Consider the following 15,237-nt stretch of genomic DNA (forward strand, 5'->3'; position numbering starts at 1 on the left):
CTTTTCACTTTTCAAGCATCAAAGTAATTTAGCAAAAAAAGTATCACAATAAAACTGTAATTTTCATAACACACCGTGAGCATTTGAGTGCTTGAAATGCAGATGTAATGTGACAAAGTGGCATATATAGGCTCGTATATATATATTATACATATATGTGTGAAAGTGACATCGAGCAATTACAACCGCCATTGTTGACTGAATCCGCTGGAATTTACTTTGAAGCTGCTGCTTAATTCGTTTCCATTTCAATACTGTTATGGCAACCAAATCGAGAGACAACAACAACAATTTACTTTCCTCATTTACACATCACTCAACTGTTTATTTGTTTGGATTTGACTTTTCTTTGTTGCATTACCCCATCGCCAAAGGCACATAGCTCTCGTGCAAATGTGTGTGTGCACCGGCAGGTATGTCTGTTTAATTGGCGGTGGTTGCAATTGTTGTTCATTTGTGGTTTCGTGTTTAATTGTGTGCATTTGCGCAAAGTTTTCACATTTTCAAATTCTAAGCAACTAAATGACGTTGCAGACACAGTGCCGTGAAGGCGCAGACAGATGGTCAAGCGCATAGCTAGATAAATAGAAGCGTGGACCAGCGTTTGGGTGGGTAAACGCCTGCAGCTTTTGCTTTATATGTTGAGAAAACAAATGGCAAAATAAAAGCAAACGAACGCATGTTGTAAAGCTAAAAATTTCCATTGAAAACATAACTGTAGTGATGGTACAGAAAACATAGTTGCTTTGAATGAGATTGCCCTCAGATATAACAGCAATAAAAATGTTGGTCAGTATTTTTAATTCTTTAGCTTGCGTAATTTTGTAATGCTGCTGCTTTGACTTCACTTAATTTTCTTCTTTGGTTTCGCCAATTTGTGGCAGCTTTTAAAAATAAGTTTAAAAATGTCAGACATTTTCTTCCGTTAAAACAATTCCGTGGGAAATAAAGAGTATTTCACAACACTCTGAGGCTCTTTTGAAAATATACAACTGTTACTCTTAGTCCTTGTGTGCAAACAGAATTTGATATACTTAAACAAAAATAAAATCTTTGACACCAGAAAAGTAAAATTCTCTTTCAAATATTCTTACAAATGCTTCACTCATAAAACGCCACTGAATTTAAATACAAAATTGTTAAGAAACCAGTGGATCCGTCCACGCGTTGCTGTGGTATACATTTTATACTATTATTCATACAATAAACATTCACTAAAGTGAAAGCCATTTACGAATAAAGGCGAAAACGCTTTTGTCGGCATAAGAATCCAGGGGATTGAACTTGAGGCTTAATTCCGAATATGTTCATACAAATAAATGTCAATGGAAAATATAAAGCTGTTTCCTCAGTAAGGTTGGCAGCATCTATCAGTTCCAATAAAAAAAAAAAACATCTTTACCGAAAGAGGAATCTTGGTTAAGTTTACCAGAACTTAACTGACAAATAGCTGCTAACCAAACATTGAGAAAATGGCTCTTAAGATTTGGCATTTACTGAAAATTATAATTGTAGTTGAACTTTCCTAACTCGGATCAATATAATCCATAAAATACTTCGAGTTATGGCAGGAAAATTGTATGCAATTTGACTTCTATTGCTAATTCAACGACATCAAGTTATGGTAAACTTCGAGTTATAGACATTTGAGTGATGGAAGTTCAATTGTATTACATATATTTTTTTAGGGATTATGAATACGTGCGTATTTTTAAAAATATATACAGGTAAATCTCCCATAAACAGACACTGACGAACCAGCCTCTCTGTTCAGAACGAAAGTTCTTGGAAGAGCAGTTGTCCGTTTAATGGAGCGTCCATTTAATACAGCTTTCACTATATTTCTTATTAATGAATTCTTTTGACTTTCCTATCTCCTAAGTTGCTTCAAACTGGACACAGTGTGCTAAATTTTGCTAAAATCGGTTTAGTAGTTTAGGAGTCCGTCGCGGACAAACAACGTGATACGAGATAAAGAACCCAGTTGCTAAGTGCAGCTAACTCTCCTTCTAAATCACATTTTATAGGAAATCACAAGCTTTACGAAAGTTCAACAACTCCCAACAGGTTTGATTCACTCCATTTCTTTGTTTGAAAATACAAAAAATACTTTTTTACTTGAAATTGACAATTCAATTGCGAATTTGGCCAAGTCCAATGGAAAACTCATTTTAAAATTGTATATTTATTATTTCATTGTATTAATAGCATAATACAGTCATAATTAAATCTCATAAATTTTTCAGTGAAAAATGCTGACTTTAATACTTTTGCGGCACACAAACACATTTGTTGAATTATGGATTGCGTTTTCATATATACATACATATATTCGAATAAATTTTATTTTTATTTTACAAAGGAAAATAAAGAATTCATAAAAAATTTAAAATGAGCGATTTTTTGTAAAAATAGTGATTTGGTTGCATTCAGAAACGTTCTTCTACAAATAAATTCAGAGAAAAATAACCTTTTTATTTAGGAACTTAGAGGTTATGTTGCACTTGTGAACTACTGAACGAAGTTGTACCAAATATAGTACATAATAGTTTCATAGTTTTTTATGGTGACGTTTCCTAAGACCTTACATGGGTTTACGGGTTTACGAGTTTCAAAAAAATTGAATTTTTTTTAATGCTTTAATGAATTCTACAACACCTCTAGAATATTGTCCTAAACTTTCAGGTTGATCCGATTAATAGTTTCGGAGTTAGGCCTTGGGAACTTGTGTGCTCGAGGCTAACTAGGCTAAGTGCGCCGGCTTTGAATGTGCTTTTCTCGAAACTGTATTTTTCAAGTCGGTTGGCAAGATTTCTACTACTACTATTTCTAGAAACTACTCAACCGATTTTCATGAAATTTGAAGGTCTTTGAGATACAATTCTTGAAGACTGTGTATATTGATCTTAAATATGACTACCTGATTTTCAGTTAAAAATCAAATGCAAGTTTCAATACCTGGAGCAAGTCAATGTCCTACTTCCGTATTCTTCAAGAGAAGCCTACTCTTTTCAAACATTATTCACTTAATATTTCTTGAAACGCCAAACGGCATTTTTTGCAAGTATTTTGGCTGTCTTAATTGCGAAGTTCTTGCTAACACTTCTTAGCTACATGCGACACAATATTAATTAGCCACACCCTAGGTGCTGCAAATACACAGTAAAGTGCTGATATGTACATATATATGTGTACACATAAATATCCAAGAAAATTCCTTAATCACCATGAAACTTTTCCTGTCCACTTCATCTTAATTTGGAGCCGAATATTGTGTGGCCGCCACAAATTGGGCTTTATTTTACTATATTTATATATAGATTTATATGGCACATGCCCAGCGTCGACAAATTTTTATCGGTATGCCTGTGTTTGCACTTTAATGTCCGTTTAATTTGCGGCAACACAAATTGCTTCGCAACTGTTTCACCTTCAGCGGGGCAAGTCGTTTTTCAAAAATTCTCACTGAAACTTTGGCGGCACAAAGAAAGGCAGTGAGCTCGGCACAATAGTCTGTCTTGCAGCTAGCACTTTTCAGTTGCCACAATTGTTTCGTCCATTTGCAAAATTACGAGTTTTTTTTTGAAAAAAAAAAATCTAAACTGTGAAAAATTACTCAGACAGAAAGCGCTCTTTCACGGCCGAGCATTCTTTGTGCACCAAAAGTTCGCTTGTTCATTCGCCATGTCACTTTGCGTTTTTACCTTGGGCATTTCGTATTTATTTCAATTCTTTAACTCTACTTTGTGCCATACAAACAGATTTCAAAGTTATGCTTCGCACTCACTCACCAAATTATTAATCGCTACTGCAATTAAGTGAAATTTTGCTACTCCTGCGGCTTTTAGTTTGGAAATCAACGGATTTTCGTTAGAACACTGTGCCTTCGGTTGGCTGACTGCGACTGCGACTGTTGCAAGTTGCTTGTGGCTGGTTGCGCGTGCGAAACGTTTGTGATATTGCCACATGCACGGGCTGTTGCTTTTATACGTCCAATTGGCTGGCGTTGCGCTCGACCGTCTCGGCCGCTGTGCGTTCGTGTTGGTGGATGCCGTTGGCAGCGAGTTGCTCGTGCGGTGGGGTGGGTGCTCAGCTGCTGGGATTCTTGTTCCATTCTCACAGTTGCGCTGCGGCACTGCGACGCCGGCATCATTTCGCCTCGGTGCTGCTTTTGTTATCGCGCAGTCGACGCTATCTTATCGTCGCTCCGATTGCGGCATTTCGTTTGGTTCATCCCATTGCCGCAGCCGATTCCGTTGTTTCGCTGCCAAGTAAACATTCGTTTGTATTTGCTCTGTTGTTGCTGCAAAAATATCAATGCAAATATGGGAGCGTGCATGTTTGTGTGTGTGTATGTGTGTAATCGCATGCCTTTTTGTTTGCCGACTCAGTGTTTGTTGTCATCTCTGTCAAATCAGCACCGCTGGACTGGAAACTCAGTGCAGCGCCGTTGGCGGGGGAGTGTGTGGCGAGCGCTTAACCACGTGCATTCGCTTTTTTGCGGTAATTCGCCATTTCGGCCAACTGGTTTAATTTCTAATTTGCATTGCTCGCTGCTTCGCTTTTAATTTTAGAAGTATTGCTTGGAAGTACTGCTTAGATCTCGTTTGGTTTGGATTACTTGCATTGGCTGCGCTTACTCTTCTCTTAATCGCACTCACGACAGTTCTACCAAGGTATCCAAGTTATTGCCTTACAAATCTGGTTTTGGCTATTTTTATATTCAATTCACAAATATTTTTAAGCCATTATACACAAAATTTCTTACTGTCGTTATAAAGAGGCTTCAACCCTCAAGTTTAAGCATACAAGCAATAAGAGTCAGAGTTTACAGAGGTGAAAGACTTTTTTCACATGTATAATTGTTCGGTTTTTGAAAGTGCGGACATGCCTTAATATAAGATTTCATCCTACAAGGGAAATAAAAAATATCAGATTTTACGTTTTTAATAGCATTGACAGATGGCAGCGTTAACTGCAATAATCCGGATAAATTCTGGTGCTAGTGAAGATTACTCCGTTGCTAACTCCCATTTAATCCCCAAGATTCTGAGAGTCAGCTGCATTTTCGTTGGCACTTTGTTAAAAATGGCCAATTCTAATCTATTGTGAATGAAAAACAAGCAACACGGACTGTTTTTCACATTTTCAATAAAAAAATAAGATCTTGTATTCAGATTCATTGAAAATATTATAAAAATGATATATATGACATATATAAAAATGAACAATCAGCTTTTTACGAAAGTTTCAAACTCGCATAGCTGCCGTCTGCCACCTACAAATTTGGATCCAAATAAGTGCTCAGTTAATCCGGATTTACGCGACCGAAAGGGGTTACATGAGTTTACGGGTTTAAAAAAAAAAATGATTTTTTATTGTCTTATTGAATTCTACAACACCTCTAGAATATTATCTTAAATTTTCAAGCAGATCCGAGTAATAGTTTGGAATATACAGCCTTGTGAACTTGTGCGCTCGAGGCTAGCTTGACTAACTGCGCGGTCTTTAAACGCGTTTTTTTCGAAACTGTGTTTTTGAAGTCGGTTGGTTGAGTTTCTCGAGAACTACTCAACCGATCTTCATGAAATTTTACGCAACTATTTGAAAAAAAAAGTGTTGCGAAATGTTCACTGAAAAAAAATATGTCTGCCAAAAATCCAATTTTCGTTTTTTTTCCGTCTTCCAAGTTCTAAGTTAGGGGTTTAACTGAAATAATTATTTCCTCACTTTAGATGGTTCTGTAAGGAGTTATTATCCGAAAATGGCGTCACAATGGCCGATTTTAAAATTTTTTTTTTCTAAAAATTTCAGGACTTCTTTGCTAATAGTGTATATTTGTAACAATAAAAAATATTAAGAAAATATTTCATTTTTTATATGTGAAAAAAAATTGTTGAAAAAAGTCCGTTTTTTACCCGAGGAAACCCAAATAACCCCCTAAAGGTTCAGAACTCTTAAGAAGTATTCCAGGCCAGAGTCCCGAAACGAAACAAATAATATTTTTAGTATTCACGTTTAGTATCATTCAAGAGCGCACAAAACCAGTAGAAAACATGAAGTTATGAGTCCTTTAAAATGGAAGTGCAAAACGGCCGTGTCTTCAACATTTTTTTTTTAATTTTTGAATATTTTAAAAATATTTTGAATATTTTAAAATTATTAAAAATTAGAAATTTTAAGTTTTGTTGGTTCACACGATAGAGCTTTATTTTTAAAAACATTCCTTCCAATTTCAAGAAATCTTGATGCCCAAGTTTATAACTTTATCTGCTGCAATGTTAGAAATTGAACTTCTCGCGCAAGATCAAATTACTATCCTAGTAAAAAGGTGATCCCTATTAAGCATGCTTATCCCGTGCCTTTGACAAAAATTCTCTGCAATATGCATATTTTTTAAATCCTCTGCTTATTCTGCCATATTTAATTTACTATTTGCTTCAAGTGGTAAGTACTTGTATATGCTGCAAGTACAGTGGTGTAAACTTGACACAAACCGCTGACAAATGTCTTTGTAAGATACAATCAGCGCAGCTAACCAGAGGAATTTGGCTGACCTTGCTTAAGTGCAGCCCTGCACATTCCCATGTTAACAATTAATTTCATGCTTGCGACAGGCAGGCCGCTGCGGGGCATGGAAGGCGACTGCTGCAAGTTTGCAATCATTTTGCAACTCAATGTTAAAGCAACATGCAGAATAATTATGCGGCAGCAGCGCGGAGAGTGTGATCATAAAAGGGTTTGCAGCAAACTTACAATGTCGCACATACATACTTATGTTTATGCCCAGCAAGATGTGTGTGAAATGCCTTCCGATTTGCTGCAAGAGACGTTGAGCGCTCATTCGCGCTCTTGCCGGTCCGCCTGCGCTCTCGTCGTTGCTTTGTTGCAGCATAACAGTAAAATTTTGTAAACAACTTGGCTATGTCGTGTCGAGCACGTGTATTCTGTTTTCGTTTCGTTTCGCTTCACAATGTTGGCGGCAACGGCGCTGCTGGGCTGCGCTGCCGCCGCCATGCCAAGTTATCCTGTTATGCAGCTGGCTGTGGCGCCTTGAACGCTGCTACTGATTGCAGATGACCATTTTCTGCAGTTCACTTATTTTGGTTTCAGACCAATGTTTCGTTCCGCTTTTTGGGCTTATTAGTTTTCAATAAGCCCTGATTGCTTTCAACTTGCAGCACTCGCATACAAAGGCAGCGTTTATTGAAATGAAATTAAAGTATTTGGCTTATTTCTTCGCATTACTTTCACTAATTAAAATTTGCATTTGTTAACACCGAAGTTTTAGTCTTAAGGGTAAACAAAAAATTAAACTAAACAAACAACTAAAATTTATTTAGCTACATATGTACATATATATGTACATGCTGCTCATGCTGGTTATCAGCCATTTATATGCGCATACAAATGCACATTTTCGGTTGTAGTTTGTTGAGCTTGTCTCTGTATCGCAATATTTTTCCAGCTCTTCAAAAGCAACGCCCACACCTGAGCTCAAGTTCTTGCTGCCCTTGTATGTGCATGTATGAGTGTTTGCATGTTCAGTTATTTGCTTCCGCGCTTGCAGATGGCACCTCAAAAACGGGATAATAAAAATGGCATTGACGCACATTCCACACACGGCTATGCCGAAAAATTCTAGCATTGCGGCAGCGTTTGCGAGAGTAAAAAGTACCGTTAACAGGTCTATTCGGAATTGTCATGAGCGGCCATCGAAATGGCTTCTGCTGTTATTGATTCCTTTAAATCCTTTGATAATCCAGCGCTAACTTAAATAGTTTATTTTGTTTAATAATAAAAAAATATTTCAAAAGAATTAGAAATTATAATATTCTCCAACTAAATATAATTGGGCCTCGTTTCTTTTCCTTAATCGATCCAATAGGAAATTAATTTAAACATTGCAATTTGAAAAACAAAATATACTAACGGGAATCAAAAACTTAACGGGATGTCTATTTCTAAATTGTGATAAAAAAGTACCCGGAAATTGTAAAAAGAACGAACATTTTTTTAATTATTCATTAATATTTATTTTGTCGCCTTTAAAATCAATCCCCACCAGATCTAAAACACTAATGCCAATAATTTTTTCAGTCCTCGAAACACTTTTCATAAGCACCCTTTGGGTGGTCTTCAGCGAATTTTCTTTTATCTCTTCAATCGAATGAAAACGGGTTCCACGGAGCGGCAATTTCAGTTTGGGAAGCAAGAAAAAATCATACGGAGCCAAATCTGGTGAATACGGTGGTTGATCGATAGTATTATTCGCATTTTTGGCTTTAAATTCGATCACAATCGTGGCTCGATGCGATGGTGCATTATCATCGTGTAAAGTCCATGAATTGTTCTACCACCCGGACGCTTTCGACGGATGTTCTCACGCAAGCGCCGCAGTACGCCCAAATAGAACTCCTTAGTGACCTTCTGCTTCTCCGGAACCAATTCATAATGCACCAAACCACGAATATCGGAAACAACAATGAGCATCACCTTGAATTTGAGCGGCTTTGGCGTGTTTTTTTTTAGTTTCGGCTAGTTTGTTTGATTGTTGACTTGTTTGCATGTCAAACTCATAAACCTATGTCAAGAACGCCACAATATCCACCAAACTCATTCGAACGGACTCGCGATAGATGTTAAGTTCTCTTGCTATCTCTTTAACACTTGTCTGTTGAAGAGGAGGAAGGTCGTCCAGAACGAGGCATGTCTTCAAAGATCTCTCGGCCGTCTTTGAAGCCTTTGTACCACTCGTATGCTTGTGTTTTTGGTAAAACTGAATCACTGTAAGAATTTTCCAACATTCTCACCGATTTCGCAAACGTTCCGTTATAAAAATCACAACGCACTACTAAGGGGTACCGCCTTAAACAACTGCTGTTCCAGAGTGGTTGACAGAGCGCGCTCATATTTGGAATAGTAATTAAGGACAGTCCAATCAATTTAGCAAAATACATTTTTTTGAAACATCAAACATCCTCTCCGAACTTTATTAACACATCTCTCATAATGACTGATACACGCGGTCTGAAGGTAATCTTAATTTATTGTACATATGAGGGGAGAGGGCATTTGATGGTCATATATTAAGGTGGACTTAACACATGCAGTTACATTTCAAAACTTCTTTTTTTTGCTTGTATATTCAATGTACAAATATTTGTAAGTTCTTCCGTGAAATAGTTTCTGAACGCGTTGGTCGACGAGGGAAATTTATCCAAAACGAGTGGACCATGTGGCCTGAAATTTTCACAAAACCTTCTCAGACATATTTTTCAGGTAATGATCATAGTCCGTCAAATCTAAAATCAAAATCAAAAATGAAAAATTTGAATTAAGAATTCCAATGTGTTCGCTGAAAACATTGCATGGTCGCGGTCTTGTCAATTTTTCTACAATTAGAGAGAGATCGTTATAAGAATAAAATGAATGACACAAATAGGTCACAAGGTTCATGGAACATCCAACTATAAACACAATGGGTTGTCAAAAAGTCTTGCGGTATTTTTATTGAATTTTTTTTATTGAAATTGAAATGAATTTTTGATGACTCATGCCCAGCTCTTGACCGATGCTACGGCTGCTACTATGCCGTTCTCTTTCGACCAATTCAGTGATTTTATCGCGATTTTCGACGACAGGCCTTTCGGAGCGTGGCGCATCTTCGACCACCTCTACACCAGAACGAAATCGTTGAAACCATCGTTGTGCGGTGGAAATGGAAACTGTGTCGGGTCCATAAACTGCACAAATTTTATTGGCGGCTTGAGATGCATTTTTGCCTTTATCGTAGTAGTACCGTAAAATATGCCGCATTTTCTCTTTATTTTGCTCCATGATTGCGACGCTATAACTCACGAACGACTTAAAAGAAACGACAATAATCAAACACGTGTTAGCGCGTAAAATGAGCTTTCCAAAAAGGTATAATACGCGCTTTCAGCGCCAACTAGCGGAAATACCGCAAGACTTTTTTGACAACATATATATTTGTATTGCTTTTAATCTAACGTATCTAACTTTTATTTGAAAGAATTTGAATTTGAGAAAAAACTTTATATGGAATATAAACGAGCTGATTATTTCCTCGTCGTTCTTCAAGAAACCCTTAAGGCCAACGGCCATAGCTAGATATCATCTCTTCAGTAATTATCTTTCCAGATTTTAGTCTGGCAACATTAATACCTACAGAGTTGTGGCCCCTTAAAAGTTTTTGAACGAAACCGTGATAAAATTATATACCCTGTTCGTTGGTGACTTGCATTAACGTAAATCTACCAAATAACGGCATGTGTAGAGAGTTTAAGTCAAAGAAAGCTGCACTGAAAAAAAAATGATTTCCAAGGCGATTCGTTTTAATTTCATTAATATTTTGCCGTTAGCAGCAGCGCCTTCAGCACGCAAAAGAAACTCGCACATATCGACATGAACATACACACACACACTTACACTCATTTACTTTGGATGCCAACTACTCTAAGCTCCCGCTGCGCTTGCTAGAATTTCCATTTTTGTTTTTCTAGCAGTTTTTGATTGTTGCACGCCACGCTGCGAGTAACAATGCAAAGCTTAAGCACCCACACACACACACACTTGCCGATTCGAGCCGCATCACAAGGAAAACAGCAATAACAATAACCAATGCTTACCTTGCCACAGTGATAATTGTGGCATGCAACGTCTAACAATGCGCAAAGCGAGAAAAAGTCCTGACAACTTTATTAGACTTGGCAGCCAACAACTGGACTGGCGCGCAGCAGAAATTTAGAATTTGCGAATGACTTAGACCACGCCATGGCGAAGGTAGTCGAGCAAAAGGCGGTCGAGGCGCTAGCAATTGTTGAAATAGGCAGTGCATTTATCTTCGTGAAGCCTTGTCGGCATTCAGTTGACGCCCCTATTTTTACTAATCCTGTCTGTTTTTTGCCGTTGTCCTTCTCCAGGTATTCTTCGCAAAGCTGTGTCGCTGCAATCAGCCAGCAGGTGGACAAGTGGGCAGGTGGACGCGCAGCGCTGCTGCCACGCCATCTTCGTTCAGGTCTCACTTGCCACTCAAGTGTGGCGTCGGAGCGTCCCTTCGTCTGTTCGCTTTTTCGCTTCGTCTATTCTAAATTAGAAATTCTACTACTGTTGTTTCAGTTGTTACCACATTCTTTTTACCGTTTCATTGCATTTCATTTCGAATTTGTGTTCTGCTTGGCACGATTTTTGCGCACATTTGTGGCCACCCACAGCCCGCGCTGGTGGTACTTATGGCACTCCACCTCTGCCACTTGCGTGCGCGGTGACTTAACGGGCGCGCTGTTGCACGGCTTGCACGCCAGACGCACCGCTCACGTGCTGCAACTACAATTTCGTTGCATCATGTGCGCTTTAGCTGAATTTCGCTGGGATTTCTATTGTTTTCATTTCGCTCATCTTTCAAAGGATTAAATCAGCCGTCGCCACAGACACAATCACAGTCGCGCGCACTACAATTTCCAGCGCTTCTGTTGCATGTGGCGCGCCATGTATGTGTATGTGTTTGTATTCGGAAATGGTTAATGCTGTGAGCGCAAAATCTTCCACTTGTGTGTCAACTTGCTCGCGTTGCATGCCGCGGCGGTGGCGCGACGCGCTAGCGGTGTTTACGTTCGCCCAAATACACGCGTAAATACACATAAATGTGTGTGCGCACCTGTGTTGAGAGTCATGTGTTGGGTAAGTGAGCGTATGCCTTCGCTCGGTCCCATACGTGCAACTAATTTATTATTATTCCTCAACAAAATCCTCCACATTTGCTTTTCAGCTGCATGCGCACACATGATTATATGTATGTGTGTGTGCATGACTTTAAACCGCCATCGTGTGTATGTGAAACTTCCTTTCGTCTCCTTCTCTCTTCCATATCCACCAATCGTTCCCTTTCTTTATCGCCTTGCAGCATTTAACGCAAATCTTTTCCCGCCGAAGTTTGTGACTGTGTCCTTCCGATTCTTCTTTTTGCAGTAATTGCGCGTCATATATTGGTTTCACGACAGGATTGACGTGATTACTTGCAACTTTGTAGTTTGTCTGTTTACTTTTTGTTCTGGTGCAAGCCACTCAACCCGCTCCGCTCGTGAGCAGACGAAGAATTCGTAATTTATCAGACTTGAGTAAATTCTAGAAAATCTTTATGCGTAGATTTATCAGCCAGAAAGATGCAGCGTCACTTCTATATTCAACTAACTGCAGCCTTGACAAGTCCCCCAACCGCAATCACTATACAGATATACACATGCATATTTGTACGTATGTATAATGCTGTTAATTGCTTAGAGGAATTGTTTGCTCTTTTCAATCTCGAGAAAAATTAATTAATTATATCTAACCTAATTCACACAGAAGTTTTTCCAATATTAAAGGAAGGGGATATGTGATTTATTTTATTTGGATTTTAGGGTTCATATCATCTATGCATATATATAACAGGTTTTTCAATAGAGATGATATGATTTCAAAATGTCCCTTCGGTCATTTTTAATATTGTATGTCATGATTTTTTTTTGTATTGTATTCAGTCAATTTCGTCCAAGAAAGAAAGACGCAAGAACGACGTTTACAAATTATTCAATTTTTTTTATCAAAATCAGCTTATTGCAACTTTTCGTGCGCGTTTGCCATTTTATGGTCGTAATAATCGTGCCCCTGTGATCGCTATTCGTCCAATTGTTGAAAATGTCGAACGCATATTTTCTCATAATGTTCAAGTGCCAAATCAGACATAATGAAAATATTGCTGCCGTTTAGGTAAGTGTAGCTAAAGATCGCAATTTGTCGATTCCAAGCAGTTTTTTTAGAAAGGATTTGGGATTGCATCCGTATAAAATCGTTCTCACTAAAGAAGTGAAGCCATTGAACCACCGTAAACGTCGTGAATTTGCTGATTTTACTGTGAAATAACTTGAAAATGATCACGATTCAGATTTTCAGAAAATCAGCTTCCCCGAAGAGGCTCACTTTCATCCGATTGGTGCCCTAAATAAACAAATCTGTCGATTCTGGCGCGAAGAAAATCCTCAAATTATTCATGAACAAGCATTACTTTCAACTAAATTGACAGATTGGTGTGGTTTTTGGTTTCCGTTCTGAAATGAAGACGGTGACACCACTACTGCCAATAGAGAGCGGTATTGATTGACGATAACCATCTTTTAATGGCCGCAATTCTTGAAAATATTTGGTTCCAAGACGGACTACGTGCCACACGGCACGTGAAACAACCGAATTATTGCAAGAAAAGTTTTAAGATTCAATTCTTTCAAGAAATTGAGACATTGAAAGGCCTCCAAGAAGTTAAGATTTAACACCATTAGACTACTTCTTATGGGGATACTTAGGTCTTGGTTGGTCTTTAGCAATAAACCATACTCTCTTCAAGCTGTAGAAGTCAATATGGAACGTGCTACTGAAGACATACGACTCGATTTAGTGGTCAAAGTATTTCATATTTTTAATATTTATTACATTAATATTATTTACAAATAATGGACCATGGAGGGCACAATTGAGTTATTCTAAATTTGTATCAACAACATCCCTGCATCAAGTAAAATTTTTCAAAAAATTTGTAAAAAATAGTAGTCATGTCATTTTGTCTTTAGAAATAAAGGAAAATAATTACAATTAAAATATCTCAGCTAATACCATGTCACAACTCATGTATACGTACGCATACCGACAAGAACAAACAAGAAAGTGATGACCGAAAATCAGCCTAAAACTGATGCATCGATTTTGGCAACCGAAACAACAGAGGCGACAAACGCGCACTTTCTCTGCTAGTCAAATGGTTAGGTATGATATATAGAGGCACGACTTAAAAAATCTAGAACAGCAAATGAAAACTAAAAACTGGCGTAAACAGTCAACGGGCGGTGCTCTGTGTGACCGCCTTCCAGTCACGAGCCTTTTGGAATGCGCTTTAACACATCCACAAGCAAACAGTTGACCGAGCGGGCGTTTGCGCCTATAATGACAAGTCGCTAACTGCAACCAAATAGTTGTTGTTATTGTTGTGGTTGGCGCAATAAGTTTTTGTCGAATTTCTCGAGATTTCGCCGCAGACACTCGGAAGTATAATTGCAAGTGCTTGCCAATATATAATTGCACATACAAATGCACGGCCAAGTAGCGCCGCATGACACACAATTAACTGTAAATATATTTGTGTGCTGCTCAATTACTTACTGGGTCGCTAAGGCCAACTAGACGACCAAGTGGGCCACATATAAGTTTGGCTGGCCACTTGTACTCTCACACACACACATACACAGACATTATGAAAGATGGAATTGCTTTGAAATAAAGGAAGGCCAGTCAGGGCAAAAAGTCACATTATGAGAGCAACGGCGCGCCAAACAAAAAATCAGCTGGCAATCGGCAATGAATTTAGCCAACGGCGGCGTTGAACCGCGCAGCTTTCGCTGCTCTCGAGCGCACCAAATTGGACGCTGGCGCTCGCTGCTTTTTACTGACATTTCATTGCATACATTTATACACTACTTTCACACACACACACACACTCACACAAGTTCTCTGTTTGTTGTGTGCTAAATGTCAGAAACAATTACCGCATTAGTATCTCAAAATCGTTATTTATTTTATGCCTTTGATAACAAGCACAATTCAATGTGTTTCTTTTGGTCCATGCAGTATTTTTAGCACAAACATACGCTCCACTGATAAGCAGCCGCACTAGCACCAAATGTCTCAACCGCGAGCTTCCTCTCTCATATATTCGAAGAGAGTTTGGCTTGTATGCTGCACTTTGCTGTTAGACGTCATTTAATTAAGGGCCGTAAGTGATAATACAATGTACTAGAAGAATAGATGTCGGGGTACTCGTCGTTGCGTTTGCGAGTGTGCCAACTAAAATAACCTTATCACAATTATCACCCTGTGCCCATAAGAGAACTTCATGTATTTTTACCGATTTGTTAAACTCTCGTATTTTAGTGTCATTTTAAGACACACATGTACTTGTTTAATAACTTATTAGTGATGGGTTTACCACACCTGAAACGTCACTGATAAGGACTTAAGTTAATAGCCAGATTTGTAGTATGCGACCTGTTTTAACACCAGCCACCCAGCAAGTAAGTGAGATTGCCTAAAGTCAACTAACAGTGGTTTTACACCATCATTTGACCCGATTCATCTTCCATTATGTCTTAAGGTACATAAACTCTCCAAGCAATTTAGCAATTTATA

At 38.3% G+C, this 15,237-nt stretch overlaps 1 protein-coding gene across 1 annotated transcript in view; it reads right to left on the reverse strand.

Moving 5' to 3' along the window:
* Positions 1-3,939, reverse strand: part of LOC120782633 (calexcitin-1) — a 30,997-nt gene extending 27,058 nt beyond the window's left edge. The window contains exon 1 of the mRNA XM_040115001.1: positions 3,792-3,939. The gene's annotated coding sequence lies outside the window, so the exon portion shown is untranslated. The remainder of the gene's footprint in view (positions 1-3,791) is intronic.
* Between the last annotated feature and the right edge of the window lie 11,298 nt (positions 3,940-15,237).

Source organism: Bactrocera tryoni, chromosome 1 (genome assembly GCF_016617805.1).
Source record: "Bactrocera tryoni isolate S06 chromosome 1, CSIRO_BtryS06_freeze2, whole genome shotgun sequence".
NCBI lineage: Eukaryota > Metazoa > Arthropoda > Insecta > Diptera > Tephritidae > Bactrocera > Bactrocera tryoni.